We start from the raw sequence: 20,443 nt of genomic DNA, 5'->3' as shown, positions 1-20,443 counted from the left end.
TTCTCTACTGTGATATTACATGACACCACACCATTGTTACAAACGATCGCCCTTAACATAACATAGAGTTATCGTAGTGGAAGACAGAAACGGACTCGATTTCTCATACAAGACTTTATTCTTTCAATATTAAGAAAATCATGTTGTTGTTGTTTGTTGTTGTGGTCTTCAGTCCTGAGACTGGTTTGATGCAGCTCTCCATGCTACTCTATCCTGTGCAAGCTTTTTCATCTCCCAACCCATCTAATCTTCAGCAATCTTCTGTAGCACCACATTTCGAAAGCTTCTATTCTCTTCTTGTCCAAACTATTTATCGTCCATGTTTCACTTCCATACATGGCTGCACTCCATACAAATACTTTCAGAAACGACTTCCTGCCACTTAAATCTATACTCGATGTTAACAAATTTCTCTTCTTCAGAAACGCTTTCCTTGCCATTGCCAGTCTACATTTTATATCCTCTTTACTTCGACCATCATCAGTTATTTTGCTCCCCAAATAGCAAAACTCCTTTACTACTTTAAGTGTCTCATTTCCTAATCTAATTCCCTCAGCATCACCCGACTTAATTAGACTACATTCCATTATCTTTGTTTTGCTTTTGTTGATGTTCACCTTATATCCTCCTTTCAAGACACTGTCCATGCCATTCAACTGCTCTTCCAAGTCCTTTGCTGTCTCTGACAGAATTACAATGTCATCGGTGAACCTCAAAGTTTTTATTTCTTCTCCATGAATTTTAATACCTACTCCGAATTTTTCTTTTGTTTCCTTTATTGCTTGCTCAATATACAGATTGAACAACATCGGGGAGAGGCTACAACCCTGTCTTACTCCCTTCCCAACCACTGCTTCCCTTTCATGTCCCTCGACTCTTATAACTGCCATCTGGTTTCTGTACAAATTGTAAATAGCCTTTAGCTCCCTGTATTTTACCCCTGCCGCCTTTAGAATTTGAAAGAGAGTATTCCAGTCAACATTGTCAAAAGCTTTCTCTAAGTCTACAAATGCTAGAAACGTACGTTTGCCTTTCCCTAATCTTTCTTCTAAGATAAGTTGTAAGGTCAGTATTGACTCACGTGTTCCAGTGTTTCTACGGAATCCAAACTGATCTTCCCCGAGGTTGGCTTCTACTAGTTTTTCCATTCGTCTGTAAATAATTCGTGTTAGTATTTTGCAGCTGTGACTTATTAAACTGATAGTTCGGTAATTTTCACGTCTGTCAACACCTGCTTTCTTTGGGATTGGAATTATTATATTCTTCTTGAAGTCTGAGGGTATTTCGCCTGTTTCATACATCTTGCTCACCAGATGGTAGAGTTTTGTCAGGACTGGCTCTCCCCAGGCCGTCAGTAGTTCCAATGGAATGTTGTCTACTCCGGGGGCCTTGTTTCGACTCAGGTCTTTCAGTGTTCTGTCAAACTCTTCACGCAGTATCGTATCTCCCATTTCACCTTCATCTACATCCTCTTCCATTTTCATAATATTGTCCTCAAGTACATCGCCCTTGTATAGACTCTCTATATACTCCTTCCACCTTTCTCCTTTCCCTTCTTTGCTTAGAACTGGGTTTCCATCTGAGCTCTTGATATTCATACAAGTCGTTCTCTTATCTCCAAAGGTCTCTTTAATTTTCCTGTAGGCAGCATCTATCTTACCCCTAGCGAGATAGGCCTCATATTACACACAAATAATTAACTGAGGAAATACGCGCAATGACGACGGTTTCTTCGAGCGTGGTTGTCGGTTGTGTTCAACGAAGTGCTTCTTTCAGCAAGCAGCACCCGCGTTAGAAATCGCGTCGTCATTGTGTTTGCATCTGCTCGTACATAGAACAAACAAAAACAAAGCAATCTATACGGTAGTATTGAACATGCTGTACCCTACTTTACATCAAGAACCATACTTATTATGTTGCGTAACGCCCTTTCGAGGATGGACGTGCTGCATTCTCGATAAATGTCAGCAGGACATAATAATATCTTTGTGTCTATACCCACAATTATGTAGTAAAGTTGATGCTTAGGAAGTATTCGATTAACAGTTTACGCTCATTCGATTCGAGTTGAGTAGCGGGAGATATAAAAGTTTGTCCCCTTCAGTATTTGGAGCAATTAATATTCTAGAATCAACACTTCTGTTAACGACAGATCTTAATGAAATATCTGTGTGAACTTCTTTGGTTGTTGCGAATACAAACTGTGTTTACCAATCTGCAGTTGGTGAACGTGTTTGGAGAATCGGCGCCACACTGAACGCTTGTCGTGATTTTAATAACGAATTTCGTACAACTGTCTGTTTCTATAAATTCTGATGTATAAGATGAGGAGATTATGGTAAGTGTTGCCACTGGGACCGTCGCTGGATGGATGCCTACCTTGGCTCTTTTGATGTACGGCAAGAAGTGTTACTTAGCTGGCCATCGTCCCGAAAAGTCAGATTAGGTTCAATAAATGTGTGACCAAGCGAAACTAGAAAACAGTGCTGTCGCATCAATTACTCGTAGTTCAATGCCCAAAGAGTTCGAAACAACGAACTTCTGCTCTTACGAAAAAGAAAAAGGTGAGGCTGGAACCAGATCAGTTCTGTTGCACGTGCCAGTGCCAATATCCAAGATGCGACGCACTGAATACAACAGTTGTGGGACAGCTTGCCTCAGGGGAGGATACCAAGATTTTATGTCATCCTTCCCAAACGAATCGGTGCATTCTTCCAGGCCAGAAAAGGTGCAACGTCATACCGATAAGTAGGACCATAATGCCCAGTTCTTTGTAAATCAGACGCAATTTTGTGATCACTAAAATCACTTACCATTTCAACCCGTGAAGTTTCATTTCGGTTCCTCCTCCCCTCCTGGATGCTTTTTTTTTAGGGCTCCTCACCTCAATCGGTAAAAACAGAACCCTTATACACTGAAGCGCCAAAGAGTATTGGCATGCGTATTCAAATACAGAGATATTTGAACAGGTAGAATACGGCTCTTCTGTCGGCAACGCCTATATAAGACAACAAGTGTCTGGCGCAGTTGTTAGACCGGTTACTGCTGCTACAATGGCAGGTTATCGAGAGTCAAGTAAGTTTAAATGTGATGTTATATTCGGCGCATGAGCGATGTGGCACACATCTCCGAGGTAGCGAGGAAATGAAGATTTACGCCTCTATTCATTCAGTGTGTACCTTCAATATTGGGAATCCGGTAAAACATCAAAACTCGGACATCTCTGCGGCCGGAAAAAGATCCTGCAAGAACAGAGCCAACTACGACTAAAGAGAATCGTTCAATAAATTGCTGCAGATTTCAATTCTAGGCCATCCACAATTGTTAGCGTGCGAACCATTCAACGAAACATCATCGATACGGGCTTTCGGAGCCGAAGGCTCATTCGTGTACCCTTAATGACTGCACAGGATTGTTGATGACTGGACACATATTGCCTGGTCTATGTCTCGTTTCAGATTTTATCGAGCGGATGGACATGTACAGGTATGGAGACAACCTCATGAATCAATGGACCCTGTACACCAGCAGGGGGCTGTTCAAGCTGGTGGAGGCTCTGTAATGGTGTGGGGCATGTGCAGTTGGAGTGATGTGGAAACCCTGATGTGTCCAAATACCAACTGTGACAGGAGACACATACGTAAGCATCCTGTCTGATCACCTACATCCATTCATGCCCATTGTGCTTTCCGATGGACTTGGGCAATTCCAGCAGGGCAATGCGATAATCCACACTTCCATAATTCCTATAAAGTGGCTCCAGAAACACCCTTCTGAGTTTAAACATTTCCGCTCGCCACCTAACCCGCTATACATGAACGTTATTGAGTTTATCTGGGATGTTTTGCAACGTGCCGTTTAGAAAAGCTCTCCACCTTCTCATACTCTTACGCATTTATGGACAACCCTGCAGGTATCGTGGTGTCAGTTCCCTACAGCTCTACTTCAGACATTAGTCGAGTCCATGCCTGTCGTGTTGTGGCACTTCTGTTTGTACGCGGGGGCTCTGCACGATATTAGACAGGTGTTCTAGTTTCTTTAGCTATTCATTGTAGAATCACTTAGTCGTCTGTCACTCTGTCTGTCTGTATATCACTCTGTCTGTCTGTCTGTCCGACTGTTAAAAACCCTTTTCCTCCTGAACGGGTAAACGTATCAAATCGACATTTATGTCACTTACTGAGGTCTATGGTCCCTTGGCGGTATAAAGCATTGAGGGTTCTACGCCAGTGCAATCAAAAGATATGGCTATTTATTCATGTATTTTTATGCTGGCAAAATCACTCATCCAAACTTATAGGGTATTTCCGTTGGTCTAGAATCGTCACATTTGGCAAGAAGTAAGGTTCCACAGTACAAGTAAAGGAAGAAATCCGAAAATTGTTAATTTCTAATTATGTCACCCAAAGAAATATTTCTTTTGTCGTCTTATCTGACGTTAAACCTGAAATTTAAACTATCAGTAGTTCTGCATTAGGCTGGCTGGGTGTCAGTTGTTGAAGTCAGACATCAGGCAAGGAGTGACTTTATCGCTCATATGACGCGTTTTGGAATTTGTCCATCATCAAATATCAAGGAGCGATCACTGAAAGTAGATATGGCTTTTCAAGTTGTATTTTATTTGAGCAATAAAGTCATTCCGTGCTTGATGTTTGACTTTTACCATCACAACCCTGGCAGCCTGAGTCGAAAACTAGGATTATTATAATACTCGTCGCCTGTCTCCTGCATATTAGTGAAATAAAAGTCCCTGGGGCGAATACCTTGTCAGTATCAATGTCAACAGGCAAAAATGGTCGAGATTCTCCATTCCCGGAATGGATAAACTGCCTGTAGAGTTAAGTTTGTACGGTACCATCGGTGCGCGAGTCTTACTCACATTTGGCCGATCATTTTTTTTTTCCTTTAGTCATGGAGTGTATTACAAAGAATACCTCCTGGCGCGCAGGGGCGCTTCAGAGGCAGCAAGATGGCGCCAGCACCTGAGGCGGCCATTGCGCAACGCGTCCTTGGCAGTGACACTGCGCTCGTGCCAGGCACCGGACGGTGTCTGCCTAGACACGAGGACGCTATACAAGTGTAGTCAGCAGTGGGCGGCGCGGATCCGGCCTACAGTGGCCGTCTTCATCAGGAGCGCACCTGCTACTGGCGGACAATCAGCAAAACTCTAAGCGCAGCTCCTGCTCCAGTTACTTACTATGTCGGAAACTGAACTACGGCTTCACATGCCTATCGCAAGAAGAAATTGAGACATTTCATTTCTCGAAGTTCTCACAATAACATACAGTTAAAAAATATACGATTTGTCATATGTGAATCTATATCGACACCATTACTGAGCAATTCACACTTAACGAATTAATTAATTATTCAAAAACAGTCTTAATCGCATTTATTATTATTATACCGCCAACCGGTTTCAACCCGACGTAGGGGTCATCTCCTGGGCGTTTACACTGTGAAAATATAGATATCCGTCAGTAAGATTCCATTATACAACAGCTAAAATTACATAAATTTAAAATATGTTACCCATTGGTCGACTGCTGGTGGTGTCACTCCTGTCTACATAAAGGCAGGAAACTATGAGAGACTAACCCTTCGTATGGGCTTAAATAGCGTGCGGAGATCACCTAAATAGACGGCAACACCCCCAGCGGCGATCAACTGCATTTAATACTTTTTATTATATGTAACTACTAATTATCTTGGTTTAACAAAAATTTAAGTGACAGTAAATAACTGAAAACGGAACCATTCCATTTAAAAAGAGTTACAATTATAGTGTTAGTTATAAAATAATAACATAATAACAAACGTTCCGTAGTCAACTCGTAAAATTCGTAAAAGTCTATTACATTATGTGCCATAATATAAAGCAAAACAATTTGTGACACACAAAAACTGGTGTCGTCTTGTGTTTGTTGTTGTTGTTGTTGTGGTCTTCAGTCCTGAGACTGGTTTTATGCAGCTCTCCATGCTAATCTATCTTGTGCAAGCTTCTTCATCTCCCAGTACCTACTGCAACCTACATCTTTCTGAATCTGCTTAGTGTATTCATCTCTTGGTCTCCCTCTACGATTTTTACCCTCCACACTGCCCTCCAATGCTAACTTTGTGATCCCTTGATGCCTCAGAACATGTCCTACCAACCGGTCCCTTCTTCTTGTCAAGTTGTGCCACAAACTCCTTTTCTCCTCAATTCTATTCAATACTTCCTCAATAGTTATGTGGTCTACCCATCTAATCTTCAGCATTCTTCTGTATCACCACATTTCGAATGCTTCTATTCTCTTCTTGTCCAAACTATTTATCGTCCACGTTTCACTTCCATACATGGCTACACTCCATACAAATACTTTCAGAAACGACCTCCTGACACTTAAATCTATACTCGATGTTAACAAATTCCTCTTCTTCAGAAACGCTTTTCTTGCCATTGCCAGTCTACATTTTATATCCTCTTTACTTCGACCATCATCAGTTATTTTGCTCCCCAAATAGCAAAACTCCTTTACTACTTTAAGTGTCTCATTTCCTAATCTAATTCCCTCAGCATCACCCGACTTAATTAGACTACATTCCATTATCCTTGTTTTGCTTTTGTTGATGTTCACCTTATATCCTCCTTTCAAGACACTGTCCATTCCATTCACCTGCTCTTCCAAGTCCTTTGCTGTCATCGGCGAACCTCAAAGTTTCTATTTCTTCTCCATGGATTTTATTACCTACTCCAAATTTTTCTTTTGTTTCCTTTACTGCTTGCTCAATATGCAGATTGAATAACATCGGGGAGAGGCTACAACCCTGTCTCACTCCCTTCCCAACCACTGCTTCCCTTTCATGTCCCTCGACTCTTATAACTGCCATCTGGTTTCTGTACAAATTGTAAATAGCCTTTCGCTCCCTGTATTTTACCCCTGCCACCTTTAGAATTTGAAAGAGAGTATTCCAGTCAACATTGTCAAACGCTTCCTCTAAGTCTACAAATGCTAGAAACGTACGTTTGCCTTTCCTTAATCTTTCTTCTAAGATAAGTCGTAAGGTCAGTATTGCCTCACGTGTTCCAACATTCCTACGGAATCCCAACTGATCTTCCCCGAGGTCGGCTTCTACCAGTTATTCCATTCGTCTGTAAATAATTCGTGTTAGTATTTTGCAGCTGTGACTTATTAAACTGATAGTTCTGTAATTTTCACATCTGTCCACACCTGCTTTCTTTGGGATTCGAATTATTATATTCTTCTTGAAGTCTGAGGGTATTTCGCCTGTGTCATACATCTTGCTCACCAGATGGTAGAGTTTTGTCAGGACTGGATCTCCCAAGGCCGTCAGTAGTTCTAATGGAATGTTGTCTACTCCCGGGGCCTTGTTTCGACTCAGGTCTTTCAGTGCTCTGTCAAACTCTTCACGCAGTATCTTATCTCCCATTTCATCTTCATCTACATCCTCTTCCATTTTCATACTATTGTCCTGAAGTACATCGCCCTTGTATAGCTCCTCTATATACTCCTTCCACCTTTCTGCTTTCCCTTCTATGCTTAGAACTGGGTTTCCATCTGAGCTCTTGATATTCATACAAGTGGCTCTCTTTTCTCCAAAGGTCTCTTTAATTTTCCTGTAGGCAGTATCTATCTTACCCCTAGTGAGATAAGCCTCTACATCCTTACATTTGTCCTCTAGCCATCCCTACTTAGCCATTTTGCACTTCCTGTCTATCTCATTTTTGAGACGTTTGTATTCCTTTTTATGTGCTTCATTTATTGCATTTTTATATTTTCTCCTTTCATCAATTATATTCAATATTTCTTCTGTTATCCAAGGAGTTCTACTAGCCCTCGACTTTTTACCTACTTGATCCTCTGTTGCCTTCACTACTTCATCCCTCAGAGCTACCCATTCTTCTTCTACTGTATTTCTTTCCCCCATTTGTGACAATTGTTCCCTTATGCTCTCCCTGAAACTCTGTACAACCTCTGGTTCTTTCAGTTTATCCAGATCCCATCTCCTTAAATTCCCACCTTTCTGCAGTTTCTTTAGTTTTAAACTACAGTTCATAACCAATAAATTGTGGTCAGAGTCCACATCTGCCCCTGGAAATGTCTTACAATTTAATACATGGTTCCTAAATCTCTGTCTTGCCATTATATAATCTATCTGATACCTTTTAGTGTCTCCAGGGTTCTTCCATGTGTACAGCCTCCTTTTATTATTCTTGAACCAAGTGTTAGCTATGATTAAATTATGCTCTGTGCAAAATTCTACCAGACGGCTTCCTCTTTCATTTCTTCCCCCCAATCCATATTCACCTACTATGTTTCCTTCTCTCCCTTTTCCTACTCTCGAATTCCAGTCACCCATGACTATTAAATTTTCGTCTCCTTTCACTACCTGAATAATTTATTTTATCTCATCATACATTTCATCAATTTCTTCATCATCTGCAGAGCTAGTTGGCATATAAACTTGTACTACTGTAGTAGCCGTGGGCTTCGTGTCTATCTTGGCCACAATAATGCGTTCACTATGCTGTTTGTAGTAGATTACCCGCACTCCTATTTTTTTATTCATTATTATACCTACTCCTGCATTACCCCTATTTGATTTTGTATTTATAACCCTGTATTCACCTGACCAGAAGTCTTGTTCCTCCTGCCACAGAACTTCATTAATTCCCACTATATCTAACTTTAACCTATCCATTTCCCTTTTTAAATTTTCTAACCTACCTGCCCGATTAAGGGATCTGACATTCCACGCTCCGATCCGTAGAATGCCAGTTTTCTTTCTCCTGATAATTGTCTTGTATTATAATATATCTATTCGTACATTTACGTAGAAAACATTTGAGTCTATTTACTAAAATGGCTAATATGGAAGGATTACAGAGCCCTCTACTCCTTGTGGTGAGGACTTCGTCGCCATGGATTATAAAGCGTATACCAGAAGATGACCCCTACGTCGGGTTGAAACCGGTTGGCGGTATAGTAATAATAAATGCGATTAAGACTGTTTTTGAATAATTGATTAATCATACTAATCGCTGCTTCATCTCCACAACCATGTTGTCCAAAAATCACACTTAACGAGTTTGGGAGAAAATTCATAGACCAACTGTCAGGTTATTTCTGGACCGTACCACTCACCAATAGCACGAGCGAAAAATGATCACGTAAATCTTTCCTCAAAGGCTCTGATTTATTTTTATTGCAAGTATCATTGATTCCTTTGTAGGTGTGAGCCTGTCAAAATATTTTCGCATTCGGAGGAGAAAGTTGCTGGCTGATATTTCTTAAAAATATCTCACTGCAACGAGGAACGCCTTTATTTTAATGACCAATACCACAAATCTCTTACAGTATTCACGAAATATTCTCCCCTACTTCGCGATGGTACAAAACGAGCTGCCTTTCTTCGAAATTTTCCTATGTATACCGTCAGTTCTATTTAATAAGGACCCCATGCTGCGGAGCAGTGCTTCAGAAGAGGACTATCAAACCTACTGTAGACAATCTCATTAGTAGATCTGTTGCACTGTCTAAATATTCTGCGAATAAGTGCCACTCTTCGGTTCGTCTTTACCAAAATATTTTCTGTATGATGCTACCAGTCTGAATTGTTCGTGATTGTAACTGATTTGTATTTAGTTGAGTCGACTACATTTAAATATGTGTAATTTAGGGTGTAATCGAAATTTAATGGAATTTTATTAGTACTCGTGAAAAGGAACTCACACTTATAATTATTTAGCACCACTCTCTGCATTTCGCACAATGCAGGTATATCGTCTTCGCTCTGATTCTAATAATTTTGCTGGTCAGTTAACGACAGCATCATCTGCAAATAATCTACAAATAATTTTTACTTGAAATCCCTTATTACAGAGTATCTGATACCAATTAATTACACAAAATTAAATAAAAGGAGCACTAGGAGAAGAAAGAGACGAGTCAGTTGTAATAGAACTCTATAAACACGCACACGAAGTATTAAATGAAATACTGCAATTATCAATTATAGGGGTGTCTCCCTGTCACAAGTAACTTGCAAAATTCTGTAACTTGCCATTCTGGAACCATTAGAAGCCTAAATCGAGCACCAAATAAACGAATAGTTAGGAAATCTAAGGAGAAGACGTCCAACTGACGAACACGCTAACAATCTGGAAACAATCATCACACATGCATACCGATGTCCAACCACCCAGCCAGTATTTTCAACAGTGGGAGGAAAAATTAATTGCCTTACCCTTTAATGAATCTAACTTTTGCACTGAAAAGAGTGAAATACGCAGGTATAAAACTGTTCGACAATCTGCCCTTGGTAATAAAATGTCTGACAGATATCAGAAGTGTTTTCATATGTAAATTAAAGATGAGCCCCCTTAACAACAGCTTTCATATTATAGAAAAATTCTTGTAAGCAAATACTTAGCCATATATCATTATTATAAGGAAACCGTGTCCGTCAATGTGCCGTTTGGATGTAGAAAAGGTCTGAAGGTCGGATCGCTTTCAAAATCCCGTTCCTCACGTACGCACACAGCGGAGATAGTGAGCCCTGACCTGTGTGATATACAGGTCTAGAGCAGTGTTTCGAATACTCGTCGTCCTGTTCTACCTGATGAACGACGAAGGACGTCCTCTTCAAAGTTGAAACTGCTTTCCGACCATGGAGCACCACAGTCAACCCTCCTAGCTGCGAACGTACCAGTTTCTCAGACTCATTGTTCTGGCCACACGAAAGTGGTATGTGAAGTCATTGTTGCAAGAAGGATTGCCGACGGCACCCTCAACTCAGTTTCTGTACATAGCATGCAAAGGAACAGTTGTAAGTGGCCCGACCTTCAAACTTATTTTTTATCCAAGTGCTACATTTCCGGCCTTGGATTCCTCATCATAACGTTATCTGTTGAATCCCTCTGTATCTCCTAGAATCCTGTAATAGGAATTGTGGAACACCCTATATATACAGGTTGTGTCAAAGTCTTTGTACAAAACGTCTGCTGGTGATAGATCAGGTATGGGGAACGATGTGGGTGTGTGAAGCAAAATTTTTGCCGACACGTCCGGGTGACAATTGGCAACTTCTGTGACTGATTATACCCCTGAGAGGTAGCAGGTCGTACGCCACTGCATCGCTCGTATCAAGTGTGAGTTGCCTACACTCATCTGGTCCGCATCAAGGGGGATTTGCAGAGTCATCACAATATCTTTTTCCGCGTACAGACACTCATTCTTACGGCTTTCTTGTCAGTTTTCTGGGTTAGGTAGTATGTAGTTGACAACTACGTACTAGGCTATGCTAGTGTGGTTAACTCTCGTCGCCCCAGGACAGGCGAATTCAATAAAAAAAGACGCCTAGAGTCGCTGTCAAGATGGCTGCCATGACATGATTTATTACCACTAGACGCTTGAGGAAAAGAATTTGAAACACCCTGGGATCAGATAAAGTCTTAAAAGCTTGTAAGGGTGTTGTAGGGTAGCTTGTGTTCACACACAAGTATGAGAAAAAATTCTATATGTTGCGCCGTTTCTGATTTAACTGGCATTGAAGTTAATCAATGAGATCGTTGCGCGCGCAATTAAAGAAGCCTGACAGACACAGTTTCGTCAAAAGTGTTCCTCGTTTTCTTTTCTCAGACCGAACAACAGAGTGATACAAAAACTGGACTGTGGATGGTAACAAGGATCGAACTTGCTAATGGTTTCTTGGGGTTTTTTCGGTTTCAGCTAACCAAATGAAGAACACGTTTGGCAACACCACTGCTGGCACGCTGCTTGGATTTGCGTGTGTAACGACCTCACTGGCTAACTTCAATGCTAATGAAATCGGAAACGGTGCAGCGTATCGATTTTTTTCTTCACAATTATTTCTCAAAATGATTCAAATGGCTCTGAGCACTATGGGACTTAACATCTGAGGTCATTAGTCCCCTAGACTTAGAACTACTTAAACCTAACTAGCCTAAGGACATCACACACATCAATGCCCGAGGCAGGATTCGAACCTGCGACCGTAGCAGCAGCGCGGTTCCGATTATTTCTCAACAACAGTCCTTACAAGTGTTTCAGACTGTTTCTGACCGCCATGTATACCTTGCTTTTGAGAACTAAGTTGTTCATCAACAGAGGCTTGAAAAACAGCATCAGATTTTGATTTTTCGACGTCGGAGCTGCGCATTGCCCCACCCCCCTTTCCGCCCCACCCGACCGCACCCCAGTGTTTCGGCATTCGTCTCGTCACACACAAGAGAGAGGAAATGCGTTGCGCTCGATCTGCCTGTTTCTTCAACTTCGCGATTACTTCGAATAATTCAGATGTTGAATTTCGCTTGAATCTTCTATGTACATAATCACGATTATTCATCATCTGGCGTAGTTACATACTTTCCATAGTCAACCATGGAACAGCAGGCCTCTGTAATTTAACAGAGCGTTTAGGTTCGTGAGTGTCAAGCAACGCAATAAGTCTATAACTGAATTTCCGCACATTACAGTCCAATGGTAGCTCATTGCTTATATCCTGCCTTGAAATAACTAACATTAGTTTTTTAGAGTACCATTGTTAATCAGTTTTAAGTCTGGATCTTTTCAGCCAGAGTCTAGTGAGATATGAGAGGTGGGGAAGGTTGGGAATTCTGAGTTAGAAACAGCTAGACGATGCGGCGTGAGATGGGAGAGTGGTGGAAGAAAGTGTCTTAGACAGGCCCCCACAACCGCACGAGTGGTCCACTGTGAAGAGCGGACAAATTGAATAGCTGGCCGGCGGCCATTAGAGTGGTAAACTGACGCGCGGATTTCGAATGTTTATACATCGCTTTTGGTTATAAAATGCCTTCCCTAGAGTTAGGTCACAAACATAATGCCTCATTTAAATACGTTACTACAATATAGTTTTTAATTTATGAACAAACAACAACTAGTCACTGTTTATGAATTTATATTACGTAGTACATGGAATCTGCCGTAGCTACAAGTTATGCACTGGACCCCTAGCATTTTTCATAGTTCATTTACGATAGATGTACGCAAAATGCATCAAAATACTCGAAGATTTGCCCACTATGTTAATAGATATTTTCTGACTCTACCTTGCTTTAGATTTTAAGACGAAAAGTGCGTTATATATGGCGTAGTGCTTTGGCAACTCACGACCAAATTATCAAGTTTCAACCTAACCTAGACCATGAAAACACTACCGATCAGCCAGCTACAACAAATAAGACTTCAGGCAGCCATCCAGAATCGCATTAGTCACAATATTTACTTTCGAAGATGTACACTTCAGTTTATATGTGTGGTTTTTTCATATAATAAATAAAACTCAACAACTGTTCCATCGAGAGAAGTTGTGAAATCAGATTACAATTACACACATTCAGTTGCATTTTATAATGATAAAAAGCCTGCTAACTCAAATTTCGTGTTGCTTGCAACTCAACTTTTATAGTTAAAATAAAATGTGGTTCACAAAGAAAAATTTATCTTCTGCTGTATATGGTCTGGAAAACGAAAGATGGATGGAACAGCATCATCTTTCAGCTTTCTGTAATTTACGTAATTTTCAAGGAAACAACTTTCTTCAAAATGATCGGAACATATAAAATGGTATTCTCTCGGTCGGAAATCTTGCCTCCTGACAGCGTGTAACCATTTTTGTAACAGCTGTGGTTTTGAGAAAGGAAACCTGCAAATATATGCACAGACATTATGCTAATACCGTGTTACAAAAACATTTACTAAGGAAGTGCACTGACATACAAAACAACTTAAAACATCCACATACCTGTGAAATGTAATATTCGTTCCTTTCTCGAATTTATTTGTACAATTAATCGCTGCACAACTCTTCACCATTGTACTTCTTTTGATTGGAACGTACAGACAGTAGAATTACGAGTAACAAATACTGTATGTACGCCCCAACAAATATACAACGTTGAATCAGGGTCTTCATAAACAACAGTACTACACAACACATCAGACAACCACCACTATAATGGCGTCCAGCCGAAGGTTCAAATTATCCCGCGACTGCAGCGCCATCAGTGAGTCTAGTTATTTTTTACAAGGTCTTTGGTCTTAGATTTGGGTGGGGGCGTTTTCTATACTTCCAAAGATTATAGAGAAGATTACCAGTTTTACAGCAAACTCGCATGCTGGTTGGGACGAGGGAATTGGCGTATTTGCACTTTAATTTTGGGACCTTGAGTGCGCTCGATTGCACTCCGGAGACGCCACACATTACGAAAAAGACAATAATTTACTGTTTTTCAGCCAAGAAGACAGTAATTAAGATCTACGGCACTAAATATTTTATTTTTATGGAAAGGTCACTTTCAATTTTTAAGTTAAAAAGTAAAACCAAAAGACATTTATTTAAATCATTTAATGCTAGGAAGGAAAGAGGACCTGGTAAGAGTAGGGAACAGTAGTTACAATTAATTTTGTAGCGCAAAGTTTCGAAGCCGCCTGTCTGTCTGCCGCACGGGGTAGCCGAGAGGTCTGGGTCGCCTTGTCACGGTTCGCGCGGCTTACCCCGTCGGAGGTTCAAGTCCTCCCTCGGGCATGCGTGTGTGTGTTGTCTTCAGTGTAAGTTAATTTATGTTAGATTAAGTAATGTGTAAGCTTAGGGACCGATGACCTCAGCAGTTTGGTCCCACAAGACCTTACCACAAATTTCCCAAATTTTCCCTGTCTGTTTGTTCTTTTTGCTCTTATCAGGAATAGTTAATAATTTTTGTAGTGGCCAAGGGAGTGTCAGTAGACCACACACCAGCCGCATGCAAAGAACCCATGACGACTGTACCCTTTGTGTGCAGCCAGATTCTTCCTTGCATCCTATTGGTGGATACTAGGACTGGTATCAATACCTCAGCCGCTTAGTTTCCACACCCTACTTGATTTCTTTCTCCTTTGTCTCCTATTGGTGTCACAAATAGGTTATTTGGTAGAAAGTCCATTACGTAAGAGGTGGCAGAAAATTTCAAATATCAGCTGAGTTGTATGCTATGTCCTTAAACAGTATCAGCCCAGAATCTGACATTGCGATCAGATTTTTAAAGCACTATAGAATTCCTAAATTGGTTCTCTCCATTACATTCGGAAGGAGGAAGAGCAAGGACCAACTGCAAGATAGGACAGAGACAACAGCAAATTCCACTACAAGACGTAGTCCACTGCGATGTATTGAAAGCACTAAACGTAACTCACTTAAACCACGATCCATTGCATAGTACTAGTCTTGATTAGATATCAGAGATTGCTGAAAAACTCATACATGCTGAGTGCTCGTGCCCTGGTGTCCACATGCAGCGTGTCCACCTCCCCCTTCTACACCACAAGCCCGAACCCTCTGAGATCCAAGAAAACTGCCGCCATGACCATAGTCGCAATCGTGTACATATGTGTATGCTAGAGTGCACCACCCCAGCCATGGAGGACACCAGGGTGAGTGGAGTGGTAGGAATTTGAATGCTATCAATATGTCCAGAGCCAACATTTAACAGTGACTAATACTGAATTGCTCATTTTTCCACAGAGAATAAACAGAATACACGCGTTTGCAGAGATAGTCCAACACATATTGAGTATTAGGTCGCTATTCAGTTTCCCAGAAGGCACTGGGACATGTCGCTGCAGGTGCGGACAAGAAACCACTATTTGGTTGACCAGAAATTGTGTTTGTACCCACCACTCGTGAGAGCCTTAAGCCGGAAATGCCCATTCGTTCCAGTCTCCTGATGGCTGTGGCTCTGTCTCTGGAAATATCAGTATATCCCTCTTATGACTGGACATTATTTTCCATGTAAAATTTTTCATCCTCCTTTTTGTTATCAGTGTGTAGAAACCGCAATCTTCCATCTCAAATCCATATCTCTGTATGATCAGACACAATCATTTTCTTTGCACATGTGGGAATAATGACGACAGTAGCTTTACACCCTAACACCAACTTTATAAGGCTGCCGATCACAGGGAACCTATCACAGATCCCCTGCTAAGTATAATACTTCGCCAATGACTGAATGCTGGTGGCACTAAACAATTCTGACCGAAATCCCTCTATGGATGGACATGACTCATACAGATGTTTTTCTTACATATGGTACTAAAGTGGAAAGAAATGTAAATGTCTTAAGCGACTAGATGTTAAAAAACATTCGCAATGATCATGTTACTGTCACATTACATAAAAAACTATCTTGGTCCTGCAGGCACACACAAGTATCGCCAAAAACTGTACATGTTTTATAAATCAAGGTATGGTTTTGCTCCCAAAGGAAGTGGATTTCCACACAAATACTGCGGCACTGAATACAGACAGTGATCGCTGTGGTATGTATTAACAGTCTGAGAGTGTGGGTGCATGTCGCGAATGGTGTAAGATCGTAATAAAATCACTCTTATCACCAAATTTAGAAAGCGATTCGGCTAAGAAATGTGGTATTAACCCGATATTTGGAACTCCCTATTGCTACTGTTAGATATTTCCCACCTCTACAAACAGTATTTGTAATGCATTCTCTCTTGATACCACACGCACAGCGTGACACAGGTTCTGGAAAATATCCGATGGGCTATAGGCGACGGAGGGTGATGGTTGATTGAGAATGATCACATGCAGTAGATAGTGTGCTATATGAGGAATCACTTAAAAAATGGAATGCTAGATTTAGGTCATAAGAAATGTACAAAATTCTATGACCAACACACTGGATTTTCATATCTATAGTGTTAAGCTTTCTGGTACAAATGCTGCCTGTAGTTTGGAATCAAGTATCCCCATTCAACCACATACCTGCATTGGATCGTTTGGAGATGTCTTTTAACTGGTGAATCACATTTGTGGCACTCTCGTATCTCGAAACGAGACACCTTTTTCGAACCTAGTTGCTAAGGACCCCATACAGCAAAACTCCAGTGTGGTTTTAGACAGTCCCTCTGCAACCTGTAACTGCTGCTCAGTCCCTTCCCTGCGCTCCGTACAGCTTTGTGCATGTGATCATTTCAGTTTAATTCAGAACTGAGCATAAGTCGGAGAGCGCTATGTCTAAGACCTTCTGCATCCTTTGGAGAAACAGTATGAACTGAGTTAATGCAGCAGGACAGTATTTTGACCGTTTGGTAGAAAAGGGAACATGTTGCCGTAGGTCTGCCAACCTTGTGCAGTGTATAAGAGCAGAGCCAAACGAAGCTTTCTCCTGCAGCACAAGGTAGTAGAAAGGGCAGTACGAAGAGTTATTGTGGTTTTTCCTATTGGGAAAATTAGAAAGACTCCACATCATACAGAAACTGGAGAAAGGACTAGGATTTTGCCACTGCATTGCTGGGCATCTTCAAACTACATACATGTCTTGCAATCCAAGGGAGATACGCATCCGTCGGGGTGCATTCATATCTGTTGGCCAAATATTCTCTCTATCCTCGTTATTTAGTACCATCCAACACAGAAAAACAATGAACTATAAAAACTCCTCAAAACTCACCCAGTTGAGAACTCAGTAAGATATTACTTCTACCCTCTCTTCCAATATATTGAAAACAAATACCATCTGTGTGCTGACATCAGCATATGCCGCAATCCTATTAAATATACAGGTAATGGTCTGTTGGAGCTGGTGGTCACTGATCGAAGTCGCTTTCACAGACCAGTGTTAAGTTTCATCACCTGCACTGTAGGAGGACCATATCTCACAAACTATCAATCACAATAGAAGATGCCTGTGCTGTTCTTTCATAAGCAGTTTAAAAGATTGTTTTATTCTGCTGTTACACATCCAAGAAGTGTATCATCAGCACTTTGTGCACCGACAAACATTTTGTTTTTCCACCATGGCTTTGATGTCTGGAGGAGGATGAGTGGGGGAACAATAGGTTAAGGACCTGTCAATCAAAAGAGAACAGTAGGTTTGCCCCTGAATGTATGCTTGTCCCCTGAATATAGGTAACCTGCACTAAGGCAGATGATGACACTGGCCATAATTTAATGTGTATGAATTGCCGATTAAAACTTAGGAAATAGGAGAATTAAGGAGATGGAATGTGCATAAATTGAAAGCACCAAAGGTTGTGATAGTTTCAACAGTTTCAAAGGAAGCCGCACTAGGCAACAGTTAACTGATATAGGGGAAGGGAATACAGAAGAGGAAAAAAGGCTAGGTTTGAGAGCGGTAAAGACAGTGGAGGATCAAAAAATAGGATTATGGAAGCGTTACTCAAGGGAAATGGAGACAATACTGTAGGCTGGAAGGTAGGTAAATAATGAGAGGGGAGATATTTTATTGCGAGAATGTTTTGACAGACCAACGAAAGACCTACATCTAAACAAGACCTCTGCAGTAGCCAGTCTCTCAGAGCTGTAGATATTCCTGGGAGAGCCAACCGTGGCAAAATTGTTGAATTGTTGTGTAAGATTTACGAGAATGGTCAAATATCCTCAGAGTTCGATAAGAACGCGGACATTCCTTTTCCAAAGGGGGAAAATGCTGACAGCTGTAATGTTACCGACCTATCCTTTCACTAGATCATGGTCGCAAAATACTAACACGAACTATTCACAGAAGAATGGAAAAAGTGGTGGAAGCCAATGTCGCGGAACATCAGTTTGGGTTCCGGAGAGATGTTTTTGTAACGCATGAGGCCCCGGGAGTAGACAACATTCCATTAGAAATACTGACAGCCTTGGGAGAGCCAAGCATAACAATACTCTACCATCTGGTCAGCAAGATATATGAGGCGAAATACCCTCAGACTTCAAGAAGAATATAATAATTCCAATCCCAAAAAAAAGGAGGTGTTGACAGATGTGAAAATTACCGAACTATCAGTTGAATAAGCCACGGCTGCAAAATACTAACACGAATTCTTTACAGACGGAGATCAGTAGAAATATTGGAACACTTGAGGCAATACTGACCCTACGACTTATCTTAGGAAATAGATTAAGGAAAGGGAAACCTACGTTTCTAGCATTTGTAGACAGAAACCAGATGGCAGTTATAAGAGTCGAGGGGCATGAAAGGGAAGTAGTGGTTGGAAAGGGAGTGAGACAGGGTTGTAGCCTATCCCCAGTGTTATTCAATCTGTATATTGAGCAAGCAGTAAAGGAAACAAAAGAAAAATTCGGTGTAGGTATTAAAATCCATGGAGAAGAAATAAAAACTTTGAGGTTCGCCGATGACATTGTAATTCTGTCAGAGACAGCAAAGGACCTGGAAGAGCAGCTGAATGGAATGGACAGTGTCTTAAAAGGAGGATATAAGATGAACATCAACAAAAGCAAAACGAGGATAATGGAATGTAGTCGAATTAAGTCAGGTGATACTGAGGGAATTAGATTACGAAATGAGACACTTAAAGTAGTAAAAGAGTTTTCCTATTTGAAGAGCAAAATAACTGATGATGGTCGAAGTAGAGAGGACATAAAATGTAGACTGGCAATGGCAAAGAAAGCGTTTCTGAAGAAGAGAAATTTGTTAACAGCGAGTATAGATTTAAGTGTTAGGAAGTCGTTTCTGAAAGTATTTATATGGAGTGTGGCCATGTATGGAAGTGAAACATGGACGATAAATAGTTTGGACAAGAAGACAATAGAAGCTTTCGAAATGTGGTGCTACAGAAGAAATAGTTTGAACAAGAAGAGAATAGAAGCTTTCGAAATGTGGTGCTTCAGAACAATGCTGAAGATTAGATGGATAGATCACATAACTAATGAGAAGGTATTGAATAGAACCGGAGAGAAGAGACATTTGTGGCACATCTTGACTGGAAGAAGGGATCGGTTGGTAGGACATATTCTGAGGCATCAAGGGATCACCAATCTAGCATTGGAGGGTAGCGTGGAGGATAAAAATCGTAGAGGGAGACCAAGAGATGAATACACTAAGTAGATTCAGAAGGATGTAGGTTGCAGTAGGTCCTGGGAGATGAAGAAGCTTGCACAGGATAGGGTAGCATGGAGAGCTGCATCACACCAGTCTCAGGACTGAAGACCACAACAACAACGAGGCGATACTGACTGTTCGATTTATCTTAGAAGTTATGTTGATTTACCCTTGTAGGATTCGTACACTTAGATAAAGTTTTTGAGAAAGTTAACTTGAAAATATTCTTTGAAATTCAGAAGGTAGCCCAGGGGGGAAAGATCATCTGTGACTCCTACCGATACCAGACTGCAGTTATAGCAATCGAAAGATATGAAACGGGGACGGTAGTTGAGAAGCGATTGAGTCACTGTTGAAGCCTAACAACTTGCACTTTGGGCGAATAGTAAAGGAAACCTAGGAGAATTTGAAAAGGGAATTAAAGTTCGTAGAAAAGAAATAAAAGTTTAAGGTCTCCCACGAACATCTTAATTCTGTGAGAGACGTCAAGGGACTGGGAAGAGCAGTTGAACCGGATGGATAGTATATGTCGACAATTTAGTGGACAGTGCCTTC

The sequence above is a fragment of the Schistocerca piceifrons genome, chromosome 8, assembly GCF_021461385.2.
Source record: "Schistocerca piceifrons isolate TAMUIC-IGC-003096 chromosome 8, iqSchPice1.1, whole genome shotgun sequence".
Classification (NCBI taxonomy): Eukaryota; Metazoa; Arthropoda; class Insecta; order Orthoptera; family Acrididae; genus Schistocerca; species Schistocerca piceifrons.
The sequence above is the reverse complement of the archived record's forward strand: the minus strand, read 5'-3'. Positions refer to the sequence as shown.